Here is a 17,378-nt window from a genome sequence, read left to right on the forward strand (position 1 = left end):
AAAGAGCCTGCCTATCCCTCCCGTCATCCGTGTACTTTTGCTTTGGTATTGGTATCCCACAAGTAATGATGACCCGTGGACTGATCACACTTAACAGAAGAAAACATAATTTATGCTTACCTGATAAATTCCTTTCTTCTGTAGTGTGATCAGTCCACGGCCCGCCCTGTTTTTTAAGGCAGGTAAATATTTTTTAAATTATACTCCAGTCACCACTACACCCTTGGCTTCTCCTTTCTCGTTGGTCCTTGGTCGAATGACTGGAGGTGACGTAGAGGGGAGGAGCTATATAGCAACTCTGCTGGGTGAATCCTCTTGCACTTCCTGTAGGGGAGCAGTTAATATCCCACAAGTAATGATGACCCGTGGACTGATCACACTACAGAAGAAAGGAATTTATCAGGTAAGCATAAATTATGTTTTCTACCAAAAACTGCTTCAGAAGAAGAAAACACATCAAAATGGTAGAATTTAGTAAAAGTATGCAAAGAAGACCAAGTTGCTGCTTTGCAAATCTGATAAACCGAAGCTTCATTCCTAAACGCCCAGGAAGTAGAAACTGACCTAGTAGAATGAGCTGTAATCCTTTGAGGCGGAGTTTTACCCGACTCAACATAAGCATGATGAATCAAAGACTTTAACCAAGACGCCAAAGAAATGGCAGAGGCCTTCTGACCTTTCCTAGAACCGGAAAAGATAACAAATAGACTAGAAGTCTTTCGGAAATTTTTAGTAGCTTCAACATAATATTTCAAAGCTCTAACTACATCCAAAGAATGCAACGATCTTTCCTTAGAATTCTTAGGATTAGGACACAATGAAGGAACCACAATTTCTCTACTAATGTTGTTAGAATTCACAACCTTAGGTAAAAATTTAAAAGAAGTTCGCAACACCGCCTTATCCTGATGAAAAATCAGAAAAGGAGAGTAGATAATTCAGAAACTCTTCTAGCAGAAGAGATGGCCAAAAGAAACAAAACTTTCCAAGAAAGTAATTTAATATCCAGCGAATGCATAGGTTCAAACGGAGGAGCTTGAAGAGCCCCCAGAACCAAATTCAAACTCCAAGGAGGAGAAATTGACTTAATAACAGGTTTTATACGAACCAAAGCTTGTACAAAACAATGAATATCAGGAAGATTAGCAATCTTTCTGTGAAAAAGAACAGAAAGAGCAGAGATTTATCCTTTCAAGGAACTTGCAGACAAACCTTTATCCAAACCATCCTGAAGAAACTGTAAAATTCTAGGAATTCTAAAAGAATGCCAAGAAAAATGATGAGAAAAACACCAAGAAATGTAAATCTTCCAGACTCGATAATATGTCTTCCTAGATACAGATTTACGAGCCTGTAACATAGTATTAATCATAGAGTCAGAGAAACCTCTATGACTGAGAATCAAGCGTTCAATCTCCATACCTTCAAATTTAAGGATTTGAGATCCTGATGGAAAAAAGGACCTTGTGATAGAAGGTCTGGTCTTAACGGAAGAGTCCATGGTTGGCAAGTGGCCATCTGGACAAGATCTGCATACCAAAACCTGTGAGGCCATGCTGGAGCCACCAGCAGAACAAACGAGCACTCCTTTAGAATCTTGGAAATTACTCTTGGAAGAAGAACTAGAGGCGGAAAGATATAGGCAGGATGATACTTCCAAGGAAGTGACAATGCATCCACTGCCTCCGCCTGAGGATCCCTGGATCTGGACAGATACCTGGGAAGCTTCTTGTTTAGATGAGAAGCCATCAGATCTATTTCTGGAAGTCCCCACATTTGAACAATCTGAAGAAATACCTCTGGGTGAAGAGACCATTCGCCCGGATGTAACGTTTGGCGACTGAGATAATCCGCTTCCCAATTGTCTATACCTGGGATATGAACCGCAGAAATTAGACAGGAGCTGTATTCCGCCCATACCAGTATTCGAGATACTTCTTTCATAGCCAGAGGACTGTGAGTCCCTCCTTGATGATTGACATATGCCACGGTTGTGACATTGTCCGTCTGAAAACAAATGAACGACTCTCTCTTTAGAAGAGGCCATGACTGAAGAGCTCTGAAAATTGCACGGAGTTCCAAAATATTGATTGGTAATCTCACCTCCTGAGATTCCCAAACCCCTTGTGCTGTCAGAGACCCCCAAACAGCTCCCCAACCTGTCAGACTTGCATCTGTTGAAATCACAGTCCAGGTTGGAAGAACAAAAGAAGCCCCCTGAACTAAACGATGGTGGTCTGTCCACCACGTCAGAGAGTGTCGTACAATCGGTTTTAAAGATATTAATTGAGATATCTTTGTATAATCCCTGCACCACTGGTTCAGCATACAGAGCTGAAGAGGTCGCATGTGAAAACGAGCAAAGGGGATCAAGTCCGATGCAGCAGTCATAAGACCTAGAATTTCCATGCATAAGGCTACCGAAGGGAATGATTGAGACTGAAGGTTTCGACAAGCTGAAACCAATTTTAGACGTCTCTTGTCTGTCAGAGACAGAGTCATGGACACTGAATCTATCTGGAAACCTAAAAAGGTTACCCTTGTCTGAGGAATCAATTAACTTTTTGGTAAATTGATCCTCCAACCATGTTCTCAAAGAAACAATACAAGTCGATTTGTATGAGATTCTGCTTAATGTGAAGACTGAGCAAGTACCAAGATATCGTCCAAATAAGGAAATACCACAATACCCTGTTCTCTGATTACAGACAGAAGGGCACCGAGAACCTTTGTAAAAATCCTTGGAGCTGTTGCTAGGCCAAACGGCAGAGCCATAAACTGGTAATGCTTGTCTAGGAAAGAGAATCTCAGAAACTGATAGTGATCTGGATGAATCGGAATATGCAGATATGCATCCTGTAAATCTATTGTGGACATATAATGCCCTTGCTGAACAAAAGGCAGAATAGTCCTTATAGTTACCATTTTGAATGTTGGTATCCTTACATAATGATTCAATATTTTTAAATCCAGAACTGGTCTGAAGGAATTCTCCTTCTTTGGTACAATGAAGAGATTTGAGTAAAACCCCAGCCCCTGTTCCAGAACTGGAACTGGCATAATTACTCCAGCCAACTCTAGATCTGAAACACATTTCAGAAATGCTTAAGCCTTCACTGGATTTACTGGGACACGGGAAAGAAAAAATCTTCTTGCAGGAGGCCTTATCTTGAAGCCTATTCTGTACCCTTGTGAAACAATGTTCTGAATCCAAAGATTGTGAATAGAATTGATCCAAATTTCTTTGAAAAATCGTAATCTGCCCCCTACCAGCTGGGCTGGAATGAGGGCCGCACCTTCATGTTGACTTGGGAGCTGGCTTTGGCTTTCTAAAAGGCTTGGATTTATTCCAGACTGGAGATGGTTTCCAAACTGATACCGCTCCTGTAGGGGAAGGATCAGGCTTTTGTTCCTTATTGTGACGAAAGGAACGAAAACGATTAGTAGACCTAAATTTACCTTTAGATTTTTTATCCTGTGGTAAAAAAGTTCCTTTCCCCCCAGTAACAGTTGAAATAATAGAATCCAACTGTGAACCAAATAATTTATTACCCTGGAAAGAAAGGGAAAGCAAAGTTGACTTAGAAGACATATCAGCATTCCAAGTTTTAAGCCATAAAGCTCTTCTAGCTAAAATAGCTAGAGACATATACCTGACATCAATTCTAATGATATCAAAGATGGCATCACAAATAAAGTTATTAGCATGTTGAAGAAGATTAACAATGCTATGAGAATTATGATCGGTTACTTGTTGCGCTAAAGCTTCTAACCAAAAAGTTGAAGCTGCAGCAACATCCGCTAAAGATATAGCAGGTCTAAGAAGATTACCTGAACATAAGTAAGCTTTTCTTAGAAAGGATTCAATTTTCCTATCTAAAGGATCTTTAAAGGAAGTACTATCTGCCGTAGGAATAGTAGTACGTTTAGCAAGAGTAGAGATAGCCCCATCAACCTTAGGGATTTTGTCCCAAAACTCTAATCTGTCAGATGGCACAGGATATAATTGCTTAAAACGTTTAGAAGGAGTAAATGAATTACCCAAATTATTCCATTCCCTGGAGATTACTTCAGAAATAGCATCAGGGACAGAAAAAACTTCTGGAATAACTACAGGAGATTTAAAAACCTTATTTAAACATTTAGATTTAGTATCAAGAGGACCAGAATCCTCTATTTCTAATGCAATTAAGACTTCTTTAAGTAAAGAACGAATAAATTCCATTTTGAATAAATATGAAGATTTATCAGCATCAATCTCTGAAACAGAATCCTCTAAACCAGAGGAATCATTATCAGAATCAGAATGATGATGTTCATTTAAAAATTCATCTGAAAAATGAGAAGTTTTAAAAGACCTTTTACGTTTACTAGAAGGAGGAATAACAGACATAGCCTTCTTAATGGATTTAGAAACAAAATCTCTTATGTTAACAGGAACACTCTGAGTATTAGATGTTGATGGAACAACAACAGGTAATGTAACATTACTAAAGGAAATATTATCTGCATTAACAAGTTTGTCATGACATTCATTACAAACAACAGCTGGAGGAACAGATACCACAAGTTTACAGCAAATACACTTAACTTTGGTAGATCCAGCATCAGGCAGCGATTTTCCAGAAGTATCTTCTGATTCAGGGTCAATCTGAGACATCTTGCAATATGTAATAGAAAAAACAACATATAAAGCAAAATTGATCAAATTCCTTAAATGACGGTTTCAGGAATGGGAAAAAATGCCAGTGAACAAGCTTCTAGCAACCAGAAGCAAATAAACAATGAGACTTAAATAATGTGGAGACAATAATGACGTACATATTTTTTAGCGCCAAAAAAGACGCCCACATTATTTGGCGCCTAAATGCTTTTAGCGCCAAAAATGACGCCACATCCGGTAACGCCGACACTTTTGGCGCAAAAACGTCAAAAATGACGCAACTTCCGGTGACAAGTATGACGCCGGAAATAACAAAGAAATTTTTTTGCGCCAAAAAAGTCCGCGCCAAGAATGACGCAATAAAATGAAGCATTTTCAGCCCCCGCAAGCCTAACAGCCCACAGGGAAAAAAGTCAAATTTTAAGGTAAGAAAAAAATTGATTTATTCATATGCATTATCCCAAATATGAAACTGACTGTCTGAAATAAGGAATATTGAACATCCTGAATCAAGGCAAATAAATGTTTAAACACAAATATTTAGAACTTTATAAACAAAGTGCCCAACCATAGCTTAGAGTGTCACAAAAATAAGACTTACTTACCCCAGGACACTCATCTACATGTAGTAGAAAGCCAAACCAGTACTGAAACGAGAATCAGTAGAGGTAATGGTATATATATATAAAAGAGTATATCGTCGATCTGAAAAGGGAGGTAAGAGATGAATCTCTACGACCGATAACAGAGAACCTATGAAATAGACCCCGTAGAAGGAGATCATTGCATTCAAATAGGCAATACTCTCCTCACATCCCTCTGACATTCACTGCACGCTGAGAGGAAAACCGGGCTCCAACCTGCTGCGGAGCGCATATCAACGTAGAATCTAGCACAAACTTACTTCACCACCTCCATAGGAGGCAAAGTTTGTAAAACTGATTTGTGGGTGTGGTGAGGGGTGTATTTATAGGCATTTTAAGGTTTGGGAAACTTTGCCCCTCCTGGTAGGAATGTATATCCCATATGTCACTAGCTCATGGACTATTGCTAATTACATGAAAGAAAGCATCGTTATGCTTTATAACGCTGCTTTTTCCCTAACGCTGTTATTAAAAGTCTTGTAGGTATAGCTGTACCGCACACCTTTTTGGCCGTCACGCAACGTCAGTACCGCACTTTTAAAGAAGTCCTTTTACAATGGGACTTCCATAGCGCCAGTATTGTGAGTTTGCCTGGGAGGCCAAAAAGTGAGCGGTACACCCTATAACTGACAAGATCTGTACCGCCATCTAAAGTCAGTAGTTATGGGGGGTTTACGTTACAAAGCTGTAGCATAAAACTCATAACTAAAGTGTTAAAAAGTACACTAACACCCATAAACTACCTATTAAACCCTGGACTCCCTCCACACCCGAAATGGCGACAAAGCCCCCCTGTCCCCTTAGCCCCTCCTCTCCAATACCATCCCTTCTCGTCCACCCTACATACATCTCACTCACGCACCCCCCCGGGTCTGTCGGCCACTGGCTAACACTTTGTGAAACTCTTTAATAACCTGTTACGGGGCATGTCTGCCCTCGATGCACTGCAACACACTAAGCAGCTCACTGTCTTACTGAGGATAACTTGTTGCCTTGTATATAGGTATAAGCCCGTCTAGATGTTTACCTATTGATTTAATTGACTTTCCACACATCAGAATACAAGAATTTAAAGAATTGATACGTTTTATGCCCAAAATTTGTATGAGACAGTTAAGCACTGATCACCGTGTTGCAACACGGATTGATTGGTAGATCTGTTTGTTATATCTTTTTATGTTATTCACAATAAAGCATTTAAAAACAAAAAAAAAACCCTACCTATTAAACCCTAAACCTAGGCCCTCCCGCATCGCAAACACTAAAATAAAATTATTAACCACTAATCTGCTGCTCCGTACATCGCTGCCACCAAATAAAATTATTAACCCCTATTCCGCCGCTCCCCGACATCGTCGCCACTATAATAAACCTATAAACCCCTAAACCCACTGCCCTCCCACATCGCAAACACTACTTAAATATTATTAACCCCTAATCTGTTGTCCGCCCACACCGCCGCTATAATAAACCTATTAACCACTAAACCACAAGCCCCCCATAATGGAATATACTAAAATGAATTATTAACCCCTAAACCTCTGACCTCCCACATCACTACATAAATATATTAACCCCTAAACCTAACGTACCCTAAGCAGAAGTCTAACCCTAACTTAAGTATAATTAAAATAGATCTAAATAAACCTTACAATTGTTACCTAAATAATTCCTATTTAAAACTAAATACATACTTACCTGTAAAAAAAACCTAAGCGAGCTACAATATAGCTAATAGTTACAGTACTGTATATTGTAGCTCTCTTAGGTTTTATTTTTATTTCACAGGTAAGTTTGTATTTATTTTAACTAGGTAGACTAGCTAGCAAATAGTTATTAACTATTTACTAACTACCTAGTTAAAATAAATCTAAATATAATATATTGGCAGTTTAGTGTAGGCTAGGGGTTTTATTATTTTGGGAGGGCTTTTTTATTTTGATAGGGCTATTAGATAAGGAGTAATTAGTTTTTTATTTGATAATTTTGTTTATTATTTTGTGTAATTTAGTGTTTTGTGTTTTTTGTAATTTAGATAATTGTATTTGATTAATTTATTTGATTCTAATGTTAGGTTTTATTGTAAGGTAGGTTAGGTTTTATTTTACAGATAAATTTGTATTTATTTTAACTAGGTAGTTAGTAAATAGTTAACTATTTACTAAATAGTCTACCTAGTTAAAATAAATACAAAATTACCTGTGAAATAAAAATTAAACCTAAGATAGCTACAATATATGATTTAATACATAAGATAAAAAAGTTGGTACATTTAAAATTATACAACAATTAGTCATGGATCTATGTTACACTTTAAAATATATATTGAAACAATAGGAACAATTTAAAAATGCTTGTAGAACAATAAATAACAAAAAAAAAAATAAAAAAAAATCTAACAAATAATGTCTATCGCTTAAAACTTAAATTCTAATATGTGAATGCTAGGAGCGCTTATGCACACTCTATTTATAAAAACAATGGGTTACAATGCACAGGTGGATAGATTCCAGGTTGCTTGAAACCGGTGGATGTGAAATGTAAGTGGCTCCAAATTGGGGTTTTGCCTATGTGTTTATCCAAAATTGTGTAACTCCTAACAGGTGGACAAAAAATGTTACAGGAATGTCTAGAACCTGAATTCAAAATATAAGACCTGAGGTTGTGCCTATGTGTTTATCCAAAAAGGGTGTAAATCCTAACAAGTGAAAAAATGTGAGAAAAATATTGCAGGGGTGTGTGAACCTTATTTTCAAAATAAACAATGAATTCAAAATAAAACGATATACAAGTGAATTTTTGACAAATCAACTAATACAAACATAAAGCATAAATAGAACCAAAAAAAAAAACAACAGCACAACTTTAACGTGTGTTCAAATGTGTTTCTGCTTGCAAACTGTGATGTGATGTGAACAAATATCTATTATAAACACTGAATAGTGGCAAAACTTTGTGATTGGATTAAAATTGAACACAGGCTCTAAATTGATACCCTAAAATACAAATCTAAAGGGCTCAGAGTTGCTGAGCTGGATATAAGGGACTTGCTCAAAGAGCCTCGAGATGTTAATTAAAAGAGACCATATAACAACAGTGGGTTAAAAAACGGATGATATAACATAAAATGCTTAAAAGTCCAAATAAATATTCAAATTGGATAATAAGAATCTTGCTATAGTCTCTCTCAATATGGATCCCAACTGCTGATTACGTAGAAATCTTCTTGGGCGGTAGTTAACAAATAATTCCAACTTGCAATGTTGTCCCTTACCTGCCAAAAAAGGAAAGGCAAACAATAGTGCAGATGGCTTCTTAATGTGATCACAATTAAAATACTCCTTACCAGTCAACCGGTTTCAGTCTCCACTGACCTTTCTCAAGACTGTATTGAGACATATTGAGAGAGACTATAGCAAGATTCTTATTATCCCATTTGAATATTTATTTGGACTTTTAAGCATTTTATGTTATATCATCCGTTTTTTAACCCACTGTTGTTATATGGTCTCTTTTAATTAACATCTCGAGGCTCTTTGAGCAAGTCCCTTATATCTAGCTCAGCAACTCTGAGCCCTTTAGATTTGTATTTTAGGGAATCAATTTAGAGCCTGTGTTCAATTTTAATCCAATCACAAAGTTTTGCCACTATTCAGTGTTTATAACAGATATTTGTTCACATCACATCACAGTTTGCAAGCAGAAACACATTTGAACACACGTTAAAGTTGTGCTGTTGTTTTTTTTGGTTCTATTTATGCTTTATGTTTGCATTAGTTGATTTGTCAAAAATTCACTTGTATATCGTTTTATTTTGAATTCATTGTTTATTTTGAAAATAAGGTTCAGACACCCCTGCAATATTTTTCTCACATTTTTCACTTGTTAGGATTTACACCCTTTTTGGATAAACACATAGGCACAACCTCAGGTCTTATATTTTGAATTCAGGTTCTAGACATTCCTGTAACATTTTTTGTCCACCTGTTAGGAGTTACACAATTTTGGATAAACACATAGGCAAAACCCCAATTTGGAGCCACTTACATTTCACATCCACCGGTTTCAAGCAACCTGGAATCTATCCACCTGTGCATTGTAACCCATTGTTTTTATAAATAGAGTGTGCATAAGCGCTCCTAGCATTCACATATTAGAATTTAAGTTTTAAGCGATAGACATCATTTGTTAGATTTTTTTTTTTTTTTTTTTGTTATTTATTGTTCTACAAGCATTTTTAAATTGTTCCTATTGTTTCAATATATATTTTAAAGTGTAACATGGATCCATGACTAATTGTTGTATAATTTTAAATGTACCAACTTTTTTATCTTATGTATTAAATCATATTATTTCAACCTATTGTTACCTTTGGTATTTGACTATCTGCCCATAGACCCTGCCTACGTTGTTTGGCGCTCTGATATCCAATCTTAAAATTGATGTCTATGGGGAAATCGTGCACGAGCACATCAAAGCAGCGCTTGTATTTTGGTGTGTTATGGAGCTCAACGCAACCATATCGCCCGCAAAAGCCTTCTTTTTGTCAACCTGTAATAGCAGAGCTATAGGGAGGTTAAATAACGCCGCTTTTGTGGCGGTCGTTAATTTCCCTATAGCGCTGAAAACTTGTAATCTAGCTGAAAGATACCAAATAGGGGTAAACAAGAATGAAAAAAATATATATATATATTAATACTAATAATAATCACGATAAGTCCGTTTGTTTTAGATGACGGATTTCCACTTATTAGTCTTACTTTAGTCACCTATATTGCATAAATCGTTCAGATGTAGAACAACACTTAGCCATTGTAGATATCAAATATATGCCATAAGATGTAATATTATTGTTGCTAACATATATGCCGTTGGCACCCCTATTATGCACTTGTCTGAATCTTAGATTATTAGCTTGAACTTAGGTTTGTATCCTGAGTATTTATATAATTAGCCTTCATCATATGGTGCATTGGTGGGTGTGTGAGATTCCTGGAATTTAATTGGTTAGAAAGACGTTTAAGTAGAGCAAGGTACTTGATTGTTTATACAGCCTGATGAAACGGCACTATGGCCGAGAAATGCGTTGCTGTGCAACCTGATGTTTTTAATGTGTTTTTAAAACAATTTTTTTAAAGCCTTCGTACCTTGCTCTTTGGTTATGACCAGCTTCCCATTGCCTTAAGTAGACTATCGTAGGTATTACTGATTGGTTAAGTCCAGCCCAGGTTGAGACACGTCATCGGATAGGAGCTCCGCAGCTGTCGTGCCTGATTATCTGAGTCAGCCGAGCGGCTCTGAAACCTCGATTCATTAGTTATTGCACTGGATGTGCAACGTCTCTTGTGAGTACCCATCTTCACATCCCATTATTTATATTATACCCTTTACGTTATCATACTGTTTGGCGCCTCTTCTCCCTGTCTTATAGGACATTGTATGCGACTGTCATCTATATGTCTGTGATCTATGTGTCTAGGTTATCTATGTGTCTGTGTCATCTATATGTCTATGTCCTCTGTGTCTGTGTCATATATATCTCTTTGTCATCTATATATCTGTGTTATCTATGTGTCTGTGTAAACTATATGTCTGTGTAAACTATATGTCTGTGTCATCTATAAGTCTGTCATCTATATCTCTGTGTCATCTATAGGTCTGTGTCATATACGTGTTTGTGTCATCTATCTGTCTGTGTCATCTATCTGTCTGTGTCATCTATATATCTATGTCGCCTATATGTCTGTCATCTATGTGTCTGTGTCATCTGTGTGTCTGTGTCATCTATGTGTCTGTGTCATCTATGTGTCACTGTCATCTATATATCTGTCATCTATATGTCTGTCATCTGTGTGTCTGTGTCATCTGTGTGTCTGCGTCATGTATGTGTCTGTCATCTATATGTCTGTGTCATCTATATGTTTGTCATCTATGTGTCTGTGTCATCTATATGTCTGTCTGTCATCTATGTGTCTGTCATCTATGTGTCTGTGTCATCTATGTGTCTGTGTCATCTATGTGTCTGTGTCATCTATGTGTCTGTGTCATCTATATATTTGTGCCATCTATATGTCTATCTCATCTATATGTTTGTGCCATCTATGTTTGTGTCATCTATATGTCTGTCATCTATATGTTTGTGTCATGTATGTGTCTGTGTCATCTATGTCTTTCTATGTTTGTCAATCCACCTATCTGTCTTTCATCTATTTGTCTGTCAGTCCATGTATGTGTCTGTCATCTGTTTGTCTATGTCTGGCAGTCCATCTATTTGTCTGTCTACATCTTTAAATCTATCTATATGTCTGTCATCAATTTTTATGTCTATGTTTGTCAATCCATCCATTCATCTATGTGTCTGTCTTTCATCTATTTATCTGTGTATGTGTCAGTCCCTCTATATGTCTGTCAGTTCATCTTTCTGTCTGTCTACATCTTTCAGTACATCTATCATCTGTAATCTGTCTATGGCAGTGAGTCCATCTGTAAGCCTGTCTATCATCTATTTCTCTGTCTACATCTGTCAGTCCATCTATCTGTCTTTCATCTATTAGTCTACGGCTGTCAGTTTATCTGTATGTCTGTCTTCCATCTATTTGTCTGTCTACGTCTGTCTGTCATTTATTTGCCAGTCTACGTCTGTCAGTCAATCTATCTGTCAATGTCTGTTTGTCTGTCTATCAGTCTGTCTGCATCTGTCAGTCCATCTATACATCGGTCTCTCATCTATTTGTCTGTCTGCATCTGTCTGTCCATCTATACATCAGTCTCATCTATTTGTCTGTCTACATCTCTCAGTCCATTTATACAGCTGTCTGTCATCTGTTTGTCTATGTCTGTCAGTCCATGAATATGTCTGTCTGGCCTCTTTCTTTTTCTATATTCCTACAATGACACACTGTTAGGTACACAGCTTCTCCTCACTTGTTAGTTAGGGTTCAAACCAGCTCTTTTTTATCCCACTAGCAGATGTAGCTCTGTTTCTACCTGGTGTATGTAACATTAGCTATTTTTATATATTTTTGCACCTTTTGGAATTTGGACCTTGGCTATACTCTCAGTGGCGCTACTCACTCAGACATCAATCAGGGCTTATTTGGACCATGGCCATACTCTCAGTGGCGCTCCTCACTCAGACATCAATCAGGGCTTATTTGGACCATGGCCATACTCTCAGTGGCGCTCCTCACTCAGACATCAATCAGGGCTTATTTGGACCATGGCCATACTCTCAGTGGCGCTCCTCACTCAGACATCAGTCAGGGCTTATTTGAACCATGGCCATACTCTCAGTGGTGCTCCTCCATTCAGGCATCAGTCAGGGCTTATTTGGACCATGGCCATATTCTCAGTGGCACTCCTCACTCAGACATCAGTCAGGGCTTATTTGGACCATGGCCATACTCTCAGCGGTGCTCCTCCATTCAGGCATCAGTCAGGGCTTATTTGGACCATGGCCATATTTTCAGTGGTACTCCTCACTCAGACATTAGTCAGGGCTTATTTGGACCATGGCCATATTCTCAGTGGCGCTGATCACTCAGACATCAGTCAGGGCTTATTTGAACCATGGCCATTCTCACAGTGGTGCTCCTCACTCAGACATCAGTCAGAACTTATTTGGACCCTGGCCATACTCTCAGTGGCGCTCCATACTATGATAATCAGTCAGGGCTTACAGTAAACATGAGTGTGGGTGTCTCACTATGCTGTTGCCCCTACCTTGTGGTTTACATATGATACAGATTTGTTGCTGGGATAGAAGATTGAATGTTTGATTAGGTTTTTGGTTTTACTGGGGAAAGGATGTAACTTTTGTCTACAACATCCGTATTTTACAAATGACAAAATTCTTGTTTCTTTATTCTGTTCTGGAAAGAGTCTTCTCTGCGAATTATAATGTAGTTAGAAGCAGATATTCTGGTGCCAAGAATGAGCACACCAGTTCCAGAAATGGACATAGAACACCAGAGCTTCTATAGCAAAAGGATTTTTCACACGGCCATTTAGCTCAATAAAATGTAACTACCCTGTAAGAGGAGAGCGGCATTGGTTTCATTCTGGGCTGGTGCAACAAAGCATCAGTTTAGTAATAGTTTAGGGCAACTGGCTTGTCTTCTATCTGTCTGTCTATCTATCTGCCTACCTACCTTCCTGTCCATCTGTCTGCCTACCTATCAATCCATCCACCCCTCTGCCTGTCCATCTATCTATATGTCTGTCTGTCTGTCTGTCTATCTATCTGCCTACCTACCTGTCTGTCTTTCTGCCTACCTCTCCATCTGTCTGCCTACCTACCTGTCTGTCTTGCGGCCTACCTATCCAACCGTCCGCCACTCTGCCTGTCCGTTTATCTACCTAGTTACCTGTCCATGTCACGCCACTGCTCCTCGAGTCCCGGCCGCGGCTCTGATCTGTTGCCATGGACATGGCGTTAGCTTCAGGCACCTGTGAGGACATCATCGCTGCTCGCCTCCCATCCTGATGCCGGGCCAGACCTTTCCTGTGGAGTGAACCCTTGTTCTGCTGGATTGCCATATCATTACTGAACTCTGCCTGTCTGACCACTCTGCCTGCTTTCCCTTGTTGCTGACACCTGCCTGTTCCTGACCATTCTATTGGTTTCCCTTTAACTGCTACTCTGCTGGATTGCCTTCCTGTTGCCGGACTCTGCCTGTCTTGGTGATTCTCTGCCTTTATCTTATTGCTGAGAAGGACTACCCTGTCTACCGTGAGTACTGCTTACCTAATTTCATAAACTCACTCTGTTCTGGGAAATTTCCTATCCTTCCACTAGACGCCAGGATAAGATGACTACTCGCCAAGTTTGGTCTGATAGAGAAATATTCCACAAGCATTACATTATACTTGGGCCATGGACCCAAATGAGGTAGCAAGAGCAGTCACTCTTCAGGGACAGATGCTGGGAACCCATACCATACACTTACAGAAAGGGGATTCTAAACTAGAGGCTATAACCACTATGCTCTCCTCACTGGTTGCAGAGAAGAACGTTACTCCTGTTGTTACACAGCCAGTCCCAGTTGCTAGTGCTGCAACTTCTTCCCCTGCTTCTGGAGGTATACCCCGGATACCATTACCTGACAAGTATGATGGTACTACTGATTGAAGGAGTTTCCTCAACCAGTGCAGGCTGCACTTTCACAATGACCCTCACACCTTCCAGTCTCATCAGTCAAAGGTCACTTTTATAATTTCTTTATTGAAAGACAAGGCCCTAGCCTGTGTCTCTTCCCTATTGGAACAGAGCGTTCAACTCCTGAACAATGCTGATGCCTTCATTTCTGCATTATCTTCTGTGTTTGGGACCTCTGGCCACGCTTCTCCTGCAGAGTACTCTTTCTTGGATATCAGCCAGAGCAATAGAACTGTGGCATTGAGTTTCACACCTTGGCGCTTGAGACCAGTTGGGATGGCAGTGCTCTTAAGGCGACCTTTAGGAGAGGCTTGCATGAGTGCATCAAGGACGAGCTTACTTATCGTGATGTTCCTTCTTCCCTGGATGAATTCATAACACTTTGTATCAGTCTGGATTCTCGCTTTCAAGAGAGACAAGCTGAGAGAGACAGAATTTCGTAGAATCCCTCCCTCTCGTCGTCCTACTCGTCCAGTCTCTAGACTATCCTCTACCCCACCAGCACCTCCAGTTACCTCTGTAGTGGAACCCATGGAGCTCTCCTCCCTCAAGAATCTGAAAGACAGAGAAGGAGGAGATTGAGACTGTTTTTCTATTGTGGTTCTAATCCACACCAACTTAAGGATTGTGATATTCTGCCGAGAAAAGCCAATGCTTAGAGAATACAACTGGGGTACCTCTAAGCGTGGCCACTACTAAATCCCCTCACTCTTCTCGAATACTGGTACTTGTTACCCTTTTCTTCAGAATTCTGTCCACGTTCAAGCCTTTATTGATTCAGGAGCAGCTGGAAATTTTCTTGATCACCGTTTTATGATTCAGGCAGCGTTACCACTTCTGCAGAAAAAACAATGTCTTAAAATAACTACTTTGGCTCGCGCTCCCCTCAGATCAGGTTTAATCTATTTTGAATCAGCACCCCTAACCTTGACTGTGGGAGTCCTTCATAGCGAACAGTTGCAGTTCGATGTTATTCATTCTCCAGCACAACCTGTTATCCTTGGTCTCCCTTGGCTTCGTATACACAATCTACAGTTCGACTGGACTGAGGGACAGTTGGCCTGCTGGGGAACATCCTGCTTTCACTCTTGCCTGGCTAAGGTTACTCCACTGCACCACATCCCCATTGCCAGCCTACAGACCCCTTCAAGCCTTCCCTTAGTATATGCTGATTTTACAGATGTGTTTGAAAAGAAAGCAGCAGATGTGCTGCCACCCCGTCGTCCTTACAGCTGCAAAATTGACCTCTTTCCTGGAGCCCCACTTCCTAAAGAGAGGACTTATCCACTCTCCAAAGCTGAAACCAAGGCCATGGAGAAATATATCCAAGAGAACCTAGCTAAAGGTTTTATTTGCTTTTCATCTTCTCCTGTCGGGGCTGGATTCTTTTTAAAAAGGAAGGTGGGCTCAGACCCTGTATCGACTACAGAGCCCTAAACAACATCACTATCAAAAATCGCTATCCCATTCCTTTGATTACTGAACTTCACAATGCTTTCCAAAACGCTCGTTACTTCACTAAGTTGGATCTACGTGGGGCATACAATCTCATTCGTATCTTCCCAGGGCATGAATGGAAGACTGCCTTTAACACGAGATCAGGGTATTACGAATACCTTGTAATGCCCCTGCTGTCTTCCAAGCATTTGTCAACGATGTCTTCCGTGACCTCCTTAATCGCACTGTCATCATCTATCTGAACGATATCCTCATATTCTCCTCTACCCTTGAGAAGCATCATGAGCATGTAAAACAGGTACTTCTTTGCCTCAGGAACAATTCTCTGGTAGCCAAACTAGAGAAATGTGAGTTTGATCAAGTCCAGATCCAGTTCCTTAGCTATGTCATCTCAAAGGAAGGTTTTGCCATGGATCCTACAAAGCTAACCGCAGTTCTGGAATGGCCTCAACCCCCCTTATTAAAGGAACTACAGATATTCTTGGGGTTCTCCAACTATTACCACAAGTTTATAAAGAACTTCTCCCAAATAGTTGCTCCTCTCACTGAGCTGACCAAATGAAACAGAGACTGCAAGAATTGGTCTACTGTAGCCGTGGATGCCTTCTCTCATCTGAAAAAGGTCTTTTGTTCTGCTCCTGTGCTCCGCCATCCTGATCCTGACCTACAGTTCCCTTTAGAGGTTCACGCCTCCGAGATAGGAGCCGGGGCAGTCTTAACCCAAAGGGATCCTTTAACCTCCAAGTTGCACCCTGTAGCCTTTTTCTCCAAACGCTTTACTCCAGCAGAGAGAAATTACGATGTGAGTAATCGTGAACTCTAAGCCATTAAGATGGCCTTGACTGAATGGCGTCATTGGCTAGAGGGTACCGCCAACCCCATTTAGATTCTCACTGACTACAAGAATCTATCATACCTAGAGACTGCTCATCAACTCAATCCTCGACAGGCCAGGTGGGCCTTGTTCTTTTCCCGTTTTAACTTTGTAGTCTCTTATCTTCCTGGGACCAAGAATAAAAAGGCTAACGCCCATTCCCGTCGGTTTTCAAAATCTAGTGACTCTTCTGAAGCTCCTATTGAACACATCATACCCCCTATTGTGTAGTTGCTCAACTTAACACCTCTCTACTTCAAAGACTGCAACGTGCCCAGTCTAGAAAGCCTCCTGAATCCCCTGCGGCTCCTGAAATCTTCTTTGTACCTCCAAACCTTTGCACCCCTGTGCTTTCTTGGGCTCATGACAGCAGACTTTCAGGACATCCTGGTTTGACAAGAACCTTTAGGCTTCTTTCCCATCATGTATGGTGGCCTACCATGAAGTCTGACTCTCATGATTATGTAAAGGCCTGCATGACTTGTGCTGCCAATAAGACTCCCTGATCCTTGCCTCATGGCTTACTCCAACCGTTGTCCATTCCCAAACAATCTTGGACACACATAACCATGAATTTTGTTG

The sequence above is a fragment of the Bombina bombina genome, chromosome 11 (assembly GCF_027579735.1).
Source record: "Bombina bombina isolate aBomBom1 chromosome 11, aBomBom1.pri, whole genome shotgun sequence".
Taxonomy (NCBI): Eukaryota; Metazoa; Chordata; class Amphibia; order Anura; family Bombinatoridae; genus Bombina; species Bombina bombina.